Source organism: Sylvia atricapilla, chromosome Z (assembly GCF_009819655.1).
Source record: "Sylvia atricapilla isolate bSylAtr1 chromosome Z, bSylAtr1.pri, whole genome shotgun sequence".
In the NCBI taxonomy this organism is placed as follows: domain Eukaryota; kingdom Metazoa; phylum Chordata; class Aves; order Passeriformes; family Sylviidae; genus Sylvia; species Sylvia atricapilla.
Window position 1 is genome coordinate 15,832,455 of NC_089174.1, and position 16,420 is coordinate 15,848,874.

Below are 16,420 nucleotides of genomic sequence, written 5' to 3' on the forward strand. Positions count from 1 at the left end.
TGGCTCAAAAAGGTTCAAACAGGCATGGCTCTGTTCCATGGATGGAGCAAGAAAAAGCTGTGATGTATAGTTACAAATGCGGATGTGTATAATTAAGGAGTAAATTGTATAGCTATTCCCACAAAATCATCCAACTTCAATGGGAAGCTCTTTCCCATCCTACAGCTGGAGTATTTACTTGCTTTATGACATTTTGAAGGACAATTTTAATTCAGTGTTTTCCACAGGAAGCTGATTACTTCTGCTTCTCATTTTTATATTGCTAAGATGGAGTTTTGTGGCTGTTTGGTACTTATATGTCTTTTCTTTAACTCACTAGGTGTCAAAACCTTGTGGAATGTTTTGTGTCACAGAAGTCACCATGAAAATTTCCAGTCACAAGCATTAAAATAGTTTACAATTTCTATGATGCTTTTTTGTCTTTAACCTGGTCTTGGTGTGGGAAGACAGGTATCTGCCAGGGAAAGCTGGAGCTTGCCTTGGAATGGAGAATGTAAACTATCAACACCACCCTTTTTCCAACTATAACTTTTTTCAGTTAAAAGTTTTTAGGCATAAGATTTTGGAAATAGAAATAGCAGTTCTTTACTAGTATGTATAACAAAGCAAACAAACAAACAAAAAACCCTAACAGCATTGATAACAAAAACAGTACCAAGAACTTTGAGGACTTTGCTTCACAAAAACCCAGGGCAGTTTGGTCTTGGTGTCTTTGTAGGATCCTCAGAGCACAAAGGTGGGAACAGTGGAAAAGTCTCAGGCTGGTAGCTGGGATGGCAGGATGTCCTGGCAGGCAGAGGCAGGGGCAGGATGTCCCGGCAGGGCAGGGGGGTGCAGGGTCACTCTGTAGCAGACGAGCAGCGCTGATGGAACCACGATGGCAGGGCAGGGCTGACCCAGCTCTCCCAGGGCGGCAGAGAAACTCAGAATTCCAGGGCGAGCAGATAGATGATGGCAGATTTCCCAAAACTGGACTGCAGTGAAATCCTCCAGCAGGAGCACCAACCCAGCCATGCCTTCTCCCCAAATGCCGAAAACTAGACTGACAGGCTGCCTGAAGCTCTGTCCTTTTCCCCACCTCAAACTACCACCCCTCTCCAAGCTTCGACCACCCCTTTGTTTTGTTAAATAGTCTTAAGTACGACATTTAGTCTCCTTTGTAACTTATGGGGGAAAAAATTCTTTAGAGTAAAAAGGAACAAAACCTAACCCCCAATAAACCTGCAATCAACAAAACACCAGTTATTAAATGCCACCCATAAATACGCCTGTTTCGTAAATATCAAGTGAGAGATGTTTATAAATTATTATTAAATGATTGTGACTTTCAGAGGTTCTTTAGCAGTTAATATTGTATCAGTGTTGTGCTATTTTTATGGAGTCTGTAGTTAAAAATAAAACATGCATGTATCCATCAAGATAAAAAATGTTCAAGTGCTTTTTAATTAATGATGTATTGCTCCTTTAGAGGTATTTTGACAGTCACATGGTGTTTCAAGGAATTATTACAGGATTTAGCAAAAATTTTGGAAAATTTTAAACTGATATGGTGATGCTGCACATGAAGTTATACATGTGAGATCTTAAATCATGAAGCATTTCCACCTAGAATGAAATTAATAATTTTAGTATTCAGAAATGGCAGGAAAGCCTCCATGTTGTCAAAAAAGGTACTGCAACATGCATGATCTTGAAAAACATACCTGTGTAATATTCTTTCTTCTGTGGATAGACAGATCCTGTCTCTGGGTACTCTGGTAAGATGCTGCTCAAAAATGTACTTCCATGGATGCTGTTATGTATCAAGTCTGAAGAAACTGAGTGTTCAATAGCAACAGATACTAGGACAAGCCAGAAGACCCCAAAGAGTTTTGTTCTTTATCCATCAGAGCACAAAGATTATGCCTCTCTTTAAGCCATACAAGTATGAACACGGCAAATAAGAGCAATGACATTACAATGGAAGTATGATATGCTTATGCATATTTAATAAGCTTACATGATTAGTTGTCAGATAAATCATATCTGTATTATCAGATTCTATTTTTCATCTTCTACATTTGCAGAATTTATCCTGATTTGCTTTTTACATGGTCCAACTAAAACTAACTGAAAAATTAGATAATTCTATATTAGACAGTTTGTCTACAGATACACCATATTTTCTTAGTTTTTACAGTTAGAGCTTCAGGCTGTTTATGGCTGATAAATTGACATCGAACTTACCTTTTACTTTCTAAGCTATCAAAATAGTTTTTTATGGAACTAAAAAAATTTTAATTTTTTTTTTAATAGAAGCTATACAAGGTGTTTGGTGAGAGAAAACAATCCTACACATTGTTCTTACAGGAAAATAAATGAAAATATAGTTCAGTAAGCAGTTCTTCACCCAAAACACCATTCTATATGAAGTAATAAACCTCGTAACATCTTGCAACTTTAGATCATGAAGCCAACAACTAAGTTGCTGTCAAGTCTCCATAGGGATTCTGAGTCTTCTTGTAACATTTTCACTTTTGCCAATTTCCTCAGATGTGATGTAGATGCTGTGGTTAGTCAAGTCATTCTTTCTTTCAACAGATCCACAGCTCATATTTCCTTGAAATAAACTTGATTTTCTTTTAAATATAGGATAGAGAAATTAAGAGATGGTACAAAATAGATTTTCTTGGATAAGTGTCCTGCTTGCCAAACACTGAATGGTGTATTTTGTCTAACTTTGGCCCTCTGGATGCCAAAAAATATTTAAAAATTAAACAAATACATTGTTAACAGTTATTTAATCTGAAGCACCACAAAAGAATACAAGAAGGCTTTGCACAAGTGAGCATAAAGGTAATATCTGCTTAAAGCTGAGCAGAAAACTTACCTGTGGATAATTTGTCATGGAAATTAAGAAGTTCAACAGCCATGACACAAGAATTGTTGCAATAAAAGTAACACGTAAGATTGGTAGAAGTTGTTTTGATAACTGTCGTGAAGTCAAGTTAGTGTGTAATATAAGCACAAAAGTAGTTCAGGATATTTACGTTCTGTCTCCTTAAAGGTAAGGCATTAATACAATGATCTTTTGATGGAAATGATTCATACAACATATCTAAGGAGAATTCCAGTGCTGGGCTTCCCACAAAATTGTGATATTCTGGTTTTTAGAAACTTCCTTCTATATAAAATGACTTAACTCTTATAGGTGTGAACAACACTATTTTCTTCCTTGTTATTGCTCTGTGGATAGAGAATTTTCGTTGGGGGCTAGGAAGTTTAGTTCTTTTGCTACCTTCCTTGGTAGTGAGCGCTCAAACTAAAAATTAAACTGAAGTTGAACAATGCAATCACGTCTCTAGTATCATTACGTTGGCTAAATTCTCTTATCAAATGCAAAAGTATTTAAAAGACCTAAATACAAAAGTATTTACAAGATCTAATTATCAAAGCAACATTAAATCGAAAAATAGGTCTTATCAGGATGTTCAACTCTTTTCAAAAAATAGTTACTGAAATACATATTATCAAACTTGGGATACACCTGTTACACTGTTCATAATTTAAAAGGGTAAACACACTTTTCACAATAGAATTAATTACTTAATGACCTTAGATCCAAGCAGTGTATCTAATGAAGAAGTAAAAATCCTTGTATTGAAACTAAAGTATCTGTATTTTACATAAGATGAAGTCAGCAGTATATTATTTCCTAGTTTGAAGGTGTAGATTTTGGGAGAAAAGGGAGAACAAATGACAAAAGTAATTTTTACATAGATCAAGCAAAATTAACATGGACTTTGCATATTAACATATGCACAGGTTTTCCTCTGAGTGATTTTTTTCCCTATTGACTAGGACAAAATCTGTGGTCATTTTACTTTTACACCATTAACCCACTTGGGCCATTTGAGGTAGTTTCAGGCCGTTAATTCCAGGACCATGAACTGACACAAAATCAGGAAATGTATTTCTAAGAAAGTATCTTATACAAGGACCTTCAGAATAACATGTTCATAAAGACTCCATAGAACGTCCAGGATTTTAGGCAAACTATTCACAAAGGAATATATAGAGGAATGACTGTGGTTATGTAAAATCCTGTGCTTAAAACCAAGCCAGTCGTGGCAGTCACCCTTGACAGGCACTAACACAGAAGGCAGACTTCTCTGTGTTTTGGACTTCAGGCTGTCCAGTGAAAGTAAGTCCTAAATCGTTTTTTGGAAATCAGTTGCCCACAGAAATAAGAGTAAATTACTAAATTAACTTCTATCACAGCTATACACTATTCAAGAGTACCTGAAGTCAACTTTCATTATTAAAGGCTTCATTTAAGATCCTAACAGAAATTACTGAATTTCATGTTTCTTTCAGCAGATGGCACTTAAGCAGCTACGTTTCAGAAATGCCATTAAGAGATGATGTCAAGTGTAGAGAATGTTCAGTTGCCAGTTTCTTGTAACTGTCAAACCCATGCCCAAGGAGCCCATTACAAAGAATATGGGATTTTCTCAAGCTCTGTAAATCATCCAGGACAAACACACATTTGCTTAACAAACCCTGAGCACCAATGTATGTGGGTAAAAATCTAAACAGAGCAGGGGAAAAAACCAACTTTCTCCTAGGGCTAGTGGTTCCAATTCTTTTTCCTCTCAAAACCAACTATATGGAAATAATATGGGAATTAAATCTGAACCTGTTTTTTATGTCAGATAAATGGTGAGAACAGCTCCTTGGTTTTCCATCAGGTACTTTGCCTGTAGTTTACTCTTGTTTGACCTTCTCCTTATATGCAAATGTTTTTCTGAATGGGTTAGTTGCAAATATAAAAGAACATTTAGGTATGGCAGACAAACGCTTCCTGGGTGCTGTTTAAAATTCAGCTTATGCATGTTTGTCATCACTAATTGTAACTAAACAGTGTAAACATGCTGCTTTCAGGTTCTTTCACTAGACTATATAGTAGTTTTAATGCCACAAAACAACATAAAGTCCATAGTGGCAAAATGTCCTTGTTTCATCTAGTATAGAGTTAATTTCTTCCCAGAAGCTGTTACAGTCCTAAGTCTTAGATTTGGAAGGAAAATGATATTTTAGGTTTTGCTTTAGGTTTTGCTAAGCTATGTTTATCCTAAGTCAAGGTTGTAATTTGTTTTGTTTTGTCATGTTTTGTTTTCTTTTCGCTCTGCCAGTGAGGAGATGCACAAAAGAAACTGGGAGGGAGTATGGTTAGGACAGGTGACCAAAAATGAACAGAGGGATATTCCAACCCCATAGCACGTTCTGCCCATAAATAAATTGTGGGGAACTTCCTGGAAGGGCAGGCAATCTAGGTTTGCGAAGAGGGGTCAGCAGGTGGTGAGCCATTACATTCTGCATTACTATTTTTTCCCTTTTTATTGCCATTATTATGACATGGTTGAGGTGGGAAGGGACCTCTTGGAGACCATCTTGTCCTATTCACCTGTTTTAATACAGCCATGTAATGTTAATAGTCCAGGACCATGTTTAGATGTTTTTATAGTATCTCCAGAGAAGGAGACTCCATAATCCCCCTGGGCAACCTGTTCCACTGTTCAGGCGTTCTCATAGTGAAAAAGTGTTTCCTTGTGTCTAGATGGAAGCTTCTGCGTTTTAAATCATGCTTATTGATTCTCGTATTTTCAGAATCCATTGAAAAAAGCCTGGCTCCATCTTCTGCACCTGCTCTGCAGATATTTACATGTACTGGTAATACTCTCCTGAGACTTCTCTATACAGCTCTCATCTGCTGTGACTGGGGGAAATCCCTGGCTAGCCCCTCACTCCGGCTGATGCCATGAGCAGACATCCCCCAACCCACAGGGGGTTCAGGGGATGGTGTGGAACAGGGCTGCTTCTGTTCCCCACAGCCTTGGATGAGACAGCACCAAAGACCAGGACAAAGAGCAGTGAGGAGCCTTCCATGTGCTTCTCAAAGGGGTTTATTCCTGGAGAGGGTCAGGGAAAAAGCCAAATTACAGCCCCTTGCAGTGATTGTTAAGCGGGGCAGGACAAAGAGAAGAGTACAAAGCAGAAACCAGAGACAAACAGGGGGAGGAGCTCAACGGGAGACTTACAGAACAATGACTAAGGGGGAACATAATGGGAGGGTACAAAGTGAGCAAGCCAATAGTGCTTTGAACACTACAGAACTTTCCAATCCTAAGGGCAGGGACAAACACAGATTGACAATCAGGTAGGTGGGGCAATGGGCAGGGTTCAAGGGAGGACTGACATGTGACATTCTGGAATAAAGGGCAGGGTTTGGGGAGTGAGAGACAGCTCTGGAGGGGAGGAGTAACTGGGAACAAACTAGCAGTATGGGGGCAAACTAGAACAAGTCACTTAAAGCATACAGTGCAGAAAGAAACCTGCCACCACACTCAGCCTTTAGTCATTTGTGTGTACTCCAGTCCCTTAATCATCCTTGTGTCTCTTGCAGTGGTGAGAAGTGCTGGACCAAGCACGCCACATGTGACCTCCCCAGTCCTGAGCAGAAGGAAAGGATCAACTGTCTGCCCCTTCCAGCAGTGCCCTCTCTGCTGGTTGACACCCAGGATATTATTTGTTATAATAATTATGATTCTGAAGGCCACATTGCTGGTTCATGTTCAACATGGTGTCCTCCAGGCCCCCAGGTTCTTTTCTGTCAAGTTTCTTTCTAGCTGGATCCCCCAGCATATATTGTTCCATGAATTCTACAACACCTGCTGATTCAATGCATAAAATATTTTTTATGTGCATTATTTTTTCTACTTTTAGATCTGTAGTAGTTAAAAATCAGATATCAATCTGAACCTCAATTACCACAGCCCAAGTTATGGCAAATTAGCCATCTTTTCAGTACGAGAAATGTCTTAATGTCAATTTTCGTGTCCAGTTAATTGTGCTCTTCCTGTACAGTTTATATACTTGGGATTTTTATTACAACAGGACAAGTAAGTCATGCACAATTTGCTAACAAATAAAACCAAAGCGTGACACATCTTAGATCTGGAGAAACAAATAACTTTTGCTGTGATGCTTTGTTCACAAGCATCACTAGTCCATTTGCAAACTTGTATCAAATGCATATGATGCTTTAATCATTCACAATTCAATTATGATATTCTGTAAACTGAAACAAAGGGATTCTTTTACATATAGCTTTACTCCTGTGTTATTATATCCCTAAATAATCCTAATATTCCTAAAGAAAGGGCCTACTCAGGACATTCTCTATTTAAAAACTTGAGTAACCACCTGAATATCCACTTAATCCTGCCATTGATAAAGAAGTGAATTTTCTCATGAATGATGATATCGTGACATTCTGCCTCAGTGAAATGGTATATAAAAAAATTAACCTTGGGAAACGGCTGCCCCGCCCGCCCCGCGCAGGGGCGCCCCCTTCCCATGGCACCCCCCAGTGGCAGCCGCCCCTCGCCGGGACATCAAACCTGACAACATCCTCCTCGACCGGCCACTGCACAGGCAAAACGGATCGACTTTGACTTTATGGCACCTACCTCCAAGTCTACAAACAATTTGCAGGTGAGCCCACTCAGCGCTATGCTCCCGGTCCCAGCACCTCATGGCCCAACCACTCGTGGCCCAGCCTGGGTGTGGAACCAGAGTTTGCCCCTTTTGCTGCCAATCATGGGCACACCTATGACCTATAGAGATCTGCTTGTAATGGACCAAAGGAAGGAAGGAAAGTTCAGGACCATCATATGGCCTTTTCTTGCTGCTAAAGCAATTTTCCTCTCCCTCTTAAAGACAAAATGCATTTTCCCTGTACATCAGTGGCAGCTTATGGCACCTGCGGAGCTGAGAGGCTTTTGGGCAGATTTAGCAGCATACCCTAACATGGAGATACAAAGAGCCACCCAAGACAAAACGACTTGGTGCCACTTAATCACCAAGGTCAAAACTCTCAGCAGACACAGATGGAGCTCATTGTGCTCACTCTTTGCTGAGTTGACCCACCACGGCTTTCCGTGATGGAGGAAAACAACAAGGGACAGCTCCCTCACACCCATTCCGCCCAGATATCTGCAGGGCACCATCAGCACTTGGCTTTGTAAGTGAGCTGTTCTGCAGGGATGGAAGCTGTAATAAGCGATCAGCCCAACTTTATCAATATGCCATTTTATTAAGAAATATTGCAAAATAAAAATTCAAAAAGGCCACAAGCAAAGGTCAGCACCGAGCCCAGGATCGGTGCTGGATGGACCTTAGAACCGTCAGCGTGCCGTATCCTCCCCGGTTCACAAAGTCCACCTTTGCAGGGCCGGCTTATACACGGTTTTTCGGCCAGAAAGAAGGTTGCCTCATCCCCTTGTCCACTCAGTCGTTGTTCCATAGTAATATTTCATTTTTCTCCATCTGCAGGTCTGATGAATGGTTTCCCAGGCAGGGCTGGGCGTTTATGAGAAACCAGCATTGGCACGCACACCCGGGCCGATGTAGACAAGCTTTTCATCGGGTGTTAATCACTGGGTCGTTGACAATCTCGTTGTCGGAGAGGACCCACCTCCTGGTGGAGACACCCTTCTTTCTGTTGCAAATGCATTGCTTCCCCTGCTCCCGGCAGAGGCTTGCAATTTCACAATTACTTTTCTTTGGTGGAATTAAAATGATTCCACACCTTCTATTTCTATAAAACACAAATTAATTCCTCAATACTTGTAACAGAAGCCAACCACCAAATCCTTGCTGACCTCAGCAGCACCAGCGGCAGCAGTGCCTGCATCTGATCCCTACGTCTGGGGCAGGGCCGGGCAAAGGACACACGTGGCACACCGCCCCTGAAGGACGTGGCCTTGGAAACAACCAACTGCCACTGTCTCCCGTTGCTTGAGGTAGGGTCACACCAGCCTGCGGCAGGCCTCAGTGCCACCTGAGACTGCAGATAGACAGGCCCTGGCCTCTTGGACCAAACCTAGAGGGCAACGCACTCTATACACACATCTTCCAGATGGAAAAGGCTGCCGTGAGCAGCCACCTCCAAGGGCAGACAAATGAGGCTCTGCTGCATTTGCGACATGCCAGCTACACAGCCTTGGCTAGACACTGCAGAGCACAGGGGCTACAGAAGGCACCAAAAGAGGGACAAACCCGGTCAAGCACAGAGACTTCTCCTAATTGCTGAGCCCCAGAAGGCCCCCAAGCATGGTGTCCCCCAGCAGTCCTTGTCTGTTGACAAAGCGCAGGTCCAGCAGGGGCCCTGCCTCGTTGGCCAGGGACCTTGCAGGCTCTTTGCTCTCTGCTCTCCTGTACTGTCAGCAGACGTGCCCACCTTCTTTGGTTCCGCTTGCAGAGCCTCGTAGCTATTAGCTGCGGCCAGCTGGGAAGTGGGAGCAGTCCCAGAGGAGACGTGCCGGCTGAACTGGGTAGGAACCCAAAGCCTCTGTGTGCACAGCTGAAAGCCTCTATTTCCACAGGACGTTTTGGCTGCGCTGCTCTTCCTTGCCTTTTGGCTGGAAGTGCAATTACACTTTCTTCCTCATCCAGAAGTCCATGGCTGGGCAAAACCGGGTCAGTGGGAGGTATTCCAAAGGCAGTGGAGGTTGGAGTTGATAAAGCCAGGAGACTGTTCCCGATTCCAAACCACGCCAGGAGATCCACAGGAGACACTTTCCATCACTGAGAAAGGAGGGACACTTTGGAAGTGTACGTAGAGCTGTATAGCCTGGGTGACAAGGAGGAGAATCTTCCAACAGGCTTGGAGGTTTTCAGCATTTTGATTCTGAGCTCAGCTCTGAGCTGGCATTGGAGAAAGAAATCCTGGTCAAGAGAGAAGTGCTCGTGGTCGTCTGCTCTGTTTCTTGGACTGCTTCACTGCAGGTTTCCTTTGTTTTCCTTTGAGAAGCAGCTAGAGTGGAGACTGACATGGCGGGGGCCCATGTGGTCTGTCGAAGGAATAGGAGAAGTAATACAAGTCCTAAAAACAACACCAGCATGAAACCAGCCCCACAGCCAATCAATTTCTCTGAAGCATTTTGTCTCTAAGGACTGGTGACAAGTCAGGAGACTAAAGGGAATCCAGGAAGCCAAGTGTCCTGATTCCTTTTGGCCAGACTAGCACACTAGCCCATTCACCAGTTGACAGCTCTAGCCTGGCTCTGCAGGCACCTTCCTGTGGGACCTTGCTCCTTCTGAGACACTCCTCTGGGCTTCCCATTCCCTTCAGGCCTGCAACACCATTCCTGCCTTCCTCAAATCTGTGCTCTGGTAGCCTCTCACCTGGGAGGCCCTGTCCCTCACGGCACCAAGGTCTCTCCAGCACTCTTGAACAAGGGCCAGCTAAGACACAATCTCACCCTGACATACAGTGACCAGACAGGCCATGCCCATGAGGAGCCCAGAGGAGTCCAAAACAACACACAAACTCTCTTTTCACACCCTTTGCCTCTTGACGGGCTCTGCTTCCTACGTCTTCTTCAGCTTGCGTGGTGGCAACTTCCTACTCCATCACCAGCAGCCTTTTCTCCTGCTTCTTCTGTACTTTGTCCAGGAAGCCCTCTCATTGCTCCAGCAGCTGCTGTCCCTCCAAACCCAGTTGTTCCTGCTCCCTTGACTGGTGAGGGGAGGAAGACACTTCTAGATGAAGTCCCAGCCAAGCTCCCCAAATAAATACTGGAAGCTTCATGCTTCGCACAACTCCCCAGCAGAAACGTGCCCATTACTAGTGACTTTGCTCTCCAGAAATGCTGTCCTAAGCAGAAGCTTAGAAGGAGGATCGGCAGGTGGGAGAAAAGAAGATGCCACCTTCCTTTCCCACTCTGATGGCTACGTGTTTCCTGGCCCCCCTCTCCTCAGGATTTCTGCCTGTTCTCAGAGGCTCTTTTCTCAAGGGGCTGAAGTGGTCCTTGCCATCTCCTCTGCTGCCTGCATTGCTTTGCTGCAGGGACGACAGCAATCAGGCTGTCAGAAGAGGCTGAAGAGAGGCTGCGCTATCTTGAGAAATGGATGCTGTCCAGAGGGAAAAAGAAAAACAAAGAAACCAAATGAAAAGAGACAAAGGAAAAAGGAGCCATTCTTTACCAAACAGAGTTCCTAACAGGGTCATGCTGGATTCCTCTAGCGCCCAGAAGCACACAGACATGGGACTGAGGGCACCATCAGCTTGTCTCCTGTCACGTCCAGGATGCTGCTATCACAGGCAAACACGTCTGTAACTGCGCTAGTCCATCCCTCAAGGCGTCATCATACTCGGGATTTTTTTCTCCTGACACCACTGTGGGATTGCTGCTTGCTGTGCAGAGAGGATTTGCTCCTTTCAGGAAACTCAACAGGCTTCAAGCTCCTTTTTTCTACAGACATGGCCTGAGTGTCCAAAAGAGATAGGAAGCATAAGCCAATCCTCAAGAGATGCTCAAAAGCTCTGTAAAATATCAATCCCACGTGTTGTTCTCAGGATCACTGGACGTGCATGTTTTCAGCAGCGAGCTAGGAGCAGAGAAACACAAGCAGCAGAGGGCAGATGGACTCAGCTCTGGCTTGCAGTGGGGGCAGTGTCTAGCTTGGCATGTGCTGCCCTTCCTGTGCTGGCTGGCATCTTCCTTCACAGCAGCGACAGCCAAGGAAGTGGCTTGGTCACCAGCTGCCTGTCTGCCACAAAACCTGGCAGCAAAGCCACAGCAGTTCTCATCTACTTGACCGGGCCAGGCAGCACGCGGGGCTGGCACAAATCCTGCTCAGCTGTCCCTGTTTGGCTGGCAGAAACCTCTAAGAGTGGGGCAGGAGGGAACAGCTGGGTCCCTCTGAGGCTCACAGTCAGCCCCTCACAGCCCCTGCCCTCCCACAGAGCAATCTAGAACCGCTTGGCAGGGACTGCTTTCATTGTGTTCTTCAAGCCCCACTGCAGGCCTCCGTCGCCAGCGCTGCAACACTTCAGTTCCTTTGCTGCCAGGGAAACCTGAGTGCATCAGGCAAGAGCAAAAAATGGGGCCTCTGAAATGACCAGAAGTTGGGAGGTCTCCTCTGAGGATTGGCTGTGAGAGTTGGGCTTCTTTAGCCTGGAGAAGGGCAAGCTCCAGGGACACCTTTCAATATTTTGAAGGGGCTTAGAGGGCTTAGAAGAAGGATGGGCACACTTCTATTAGAGAGGCCGGTTGAAAGAGGACAAGTGGAAATGGTCTTAAGCTAAAGGAGACTCCATTCAGATGGGGTCTTAGGCAGAAACTGTTTTCCAGGGGAGTGCTGAAGCACTGGCACAGGCTGCCTGGAGAGCTGGGAGGTGTCCCACCCCTGGCAACATTCAAGGTCAGGTTGGACGAGGCTCTCGGCAACCTGGTCTACTTGAAGATGGCCTTGCCAGTGGCAGGGGGTTTGGACTAGATGACTTTCACCACTCCCTTCTAACCTCGACCAGGCTTGGATCCTACTTGGCTCTCACTGGGAAAGCAGCCAGAGCGGAGATTACTACAGGGGGGCCCATCCGATGCCCTGGAGTCAGGGTGAGGAGCAAACCCTGACAGGGAAGAGCCTGTTGGGCCTGCGGCCCCTTTGCATTGTACCTGCAGGAGTTCCTCGGCAGAGCCTCGCCTGTCCACATCCATCTGCAGGCACCAGCCCAGAAAGTCACACAAGCCAGAGGGTAGCCCGAGCTTGTGCAGATCTGGTGCCCCTCGTGTGCCTATCAGATACTTAACCTGAAGGAAAAGGAAACATGAGAGCCTTCCTGGTTCTTCCATATCTTTAAGTGCTCATCTAGACCCCATATTTTAAGCTCCCGTCTGCAGTGGCAATTTCTTGCTTAGCAGACGGCTAGAGATGCGCCTGCTCTCCCAAAAGCAAAAAGGCCCCAGTGCAGCCCCAACTATTCCAACCTGCAAGAGGTCTTGCCGTGACACTTAGGTAAGCCCCAGGGACATTTTTAGAAGAGGGCCTTCTTGGAACTCATTCAATCTGTGGGAATGGGGTTTTGTCTAATGGAGACGGATCAGAAGGACCCTGGTACCTGCGCGTATTTGCACCTTACCCTGTCTTCCGTTTCAGCAAAGTAAGGAGGCTCTCCTTTGGCCATTTCTATTCCCACAATGCCAAGGGACCAGGTGTCCACTTTGGGGCTCTGTGGCTTTCCTCTCACAACCTCGGGTGCCATCCACCAAGCGGTCCCGACCTGCGACCTCCGTTTACTGTGCCCAGGGGTGAGCAGAGCACAGACGCCAAAATCAGCTGAGGAGGAAAACAAACACTGCTTCAAGTAGGAAACCAAGGAGAAGAGTTCCTCATTCAAAGTCTCAGGATGCAGGGCTGAATGTAGCTGGAAAAGTAGCTGTGCTCTCTTTTCTCAGGGCTGCAGCCAAGAATATTGGGAATTGTCCGCTTAATAAACCCGGCAGGATTCACACCCTGGCTTTTCCTCATTCACATGAAGGTTTACGCTCTAAGTCTTTCCCTTCAGAAGGAACACACACAAACCAAAGTTACTCTGGACACCTTGTTCCTCTCTAGACCTCTCCGCACCTTACCAGCTGCGCTCCGAGCCCGCAGCAGTGCTCCGTGCACTCTCAGCAGCGCCGCTGCTGGGCACCTGCTGGCCACCCTAAAGCGGCCCCACCCCAGCTCCCCGGGGCGCCGCACCTGCCCGAGAGCACTCACCCAGCTTGACGGCACCATCCCGGCCCAGAAGGATGTTGTCACTTTTGATGTCTCTGTGGATCACCCAGTTGGCATGAAGGAAAGCCAGGCCTTGCAGGCACTGAGACAGAAAAAAGAAACAGGAGGCCAGAAGTTAGCCTGATGCGATTTCATCACATGCAAAAGGAAACTGCTCGTGAAGATTCACAGTTCTCACGGGAACAGTGAAAGCTGGCAAGGGGACGAGCTTGCTGCTGCAACCCCAGGAGCGCAGGCATATTCCAAGGGCAGGCCAATTTGTTTCTGATGAGGAAACTTCAGTCGTTGCAGGAGACTGTCCCCTGCAAAGCCAGTCAGAATGACCGCTGCTGCAGCAGATGCGCTTTCCCCATCCCAAGGACAAACCAGGGTTTTCCGAAAGAGGAGAAGCCCCTGCCTTGGCTACCAAGGGGATCGCTGTTGGGCAGGAGCCTGGAGAACAAGGATTCTGTGTCTGCCTGGACAGCAGACTTGGAAGTAGCTCATGTGTCAGTTTTCAGCAGCAAGCACCATGGTGGGTGCCATGCCGTCCCTTGAAGCTGCCGTCCCTTGCCGTCCCTGTGAGAGATGAGTCTCTCTTTGGCTTTGCTGTTGTTTTAAAAGTTGGACACCAGCCCCTTTGGGCTTACAGGCAGAGAAGGCAATGCAGAAAAGTTCTGGGCAAAGGCTCGGCCAGGCAAAGCGCAGAACAGAAAATAAAAAATGAAAAAAAGACAGAGTTCAACAGCAGCAGATGAGAGCAGAGAACAGACTAGCATAAGGGCAGGGACAGCGGAAGGCAGTTCAGTGCAGGTGCTTTTTCTTCTCTGAAGCAGAAGAGCAGCACAGAAAGAAAGCTCTGAACATGGAATCTCTCACTTAGCTGCGCTTTCAAAGGACAAGCCTGTCCAAGGCATCCCAAGCACAAGCAGGATCCCTTACCTCCCGACACACAGTTGCTATGTGTCCTAGAGCCATCCTTTTCTTGGTGACCACATCAGTTAAAGAGCCCCCGTCCATGTACTCCAACACCAGCAGGACAGCCTCATTGACAAGGTAGCTGCAAGAAGAAAACAACAGCGTGGAGCTGAATGAGCATGGCTAAATTGCCCTACGGAAGAAAAGCCTACGGTTGAGTTTTGCTTCCAGGGCACTGGTCAATGAAGACAGTGGGTGTGCAGAGCTGTGGACAGCCTTTGGAAGACCTTGCATAAAGGACATAACCAATTGGAAAACCAATTTCGAACCTGGCCAATTAGTGTTTCCCAGCCTAGTCTTTTGGCATGCAAAGCAATGGGAAATGGTGGGAACAGCACGAGGGAAATCCTTGCTGTGATGCCTTCTCAGCACTTCTCCCCCGACACCTGCAAAAATTCTTGCCCCAGACCAGCAAAAGAACATGCAGCAAGGGAACATAGGGGCCGCTGGCTTAGTGAGAAAGCCGGGTTTCTGAGAACAATCTTCAAGCTCTTTATGCCAGAAACCATTCATGGGGACAACATGCTATCACCTCCCATGCATCGTACAGCAGTGGATGGATGGTAATGGAAAGATCAGTTTTTTGCCAGTGAGGAAAGAGGTTTTAAACTTTTGCCTTGCAAGTGTGCAAATGAACATGCCCGGAAAAAGACCAGAACTACTCACCTTTCTAGGTAGGTGACAATATTGGGGCTCTTAAATTCCCTCATGACCAGGATTTCTTTCAACACTTCCTTGCAGCCCTGGTGTTGGAGGTCAAGGTGCTTTACAGCCACCTACAATGACGTTGAAGGCCATTAGGAGCAGACATTGCAGGAGCCTCTCTCTCTCTGCACTCATGGGCCCAGATGCCTTGTCACCTTGCTAAGAGGGGACTGTAAACCATCAAGCATAAAGCACTAGCAACACTCTCTGCACCCACAGATTTCTCAAATGGACTTTGTTCATCACTATTATTATCATTTACAGACATTTTGCAAGCCAAAAGCAATTTTGCTGCTGTGAAAATAAATTGAGACTGCCGAAAATACGTTAGCATTTCTCGGGGCTTTGACCAGCGTTTCCGAAACTGCTGCTGCTCTTGATTGTGTGCCACAGTAAATACACACGTATGTCATGGAGCAAATGCCGTCCAAAAGAGAACTCCAAGGCGACTCCAACTAAAGTCACAGTCCTAGCACATCCAAACTTCGTGGGGTTGCATTTTGCATCTCCCAAGAACCTTCTTGAACACAGTTTAGACTTATCATGATGTAGTGGGTTTAAAAACCAAGAATCCTTTCTGCGGTACACTCTGGATACGCCCCAGGTTATAGGTGGGCTTTAGGGCCTTCACATGCCTTGTAGACCTCCCTGCAAGTGCAGTTCCCGAGCACAGCACTGCAGGTGGATAAGGAACTCGCAGGAAGATGGGGTCGTATTTGCTGAGAGCCAGAAACGAGAATTCAGGACTCTGAACTTTTAGCCCCAAAGAGCAGTGAGACTCTCCAAGACACCACCAGGTTTGTTTAGTACAAATGGCAGCTCTCTAACGAAAAGTCACCAACACAGGACCAACACAAGGTTGTATTATTTAAAGCTCTTCATCCACTTCTTCTCATTGATCTCTCTCTGTCTCTCTGTGTGTGTGTGTGACCCAGGTTCCCTAGGAGCAAAATGTAAAACTGCACTCCAGACAAGATTTCACCCTCTTTAGGTCTTGCATTATATTTTCCAACCGAAAATATGGATTGTTTTGCATCTGATGGAAAACCATGGGAAATCCTATCTGTGTCTGAACCGGGGCTTAAGAGGAATGGGGGCTGTTGCCATCGGCTACTCTATGCATTTCCTCCTGGGAAAGACACCGCTG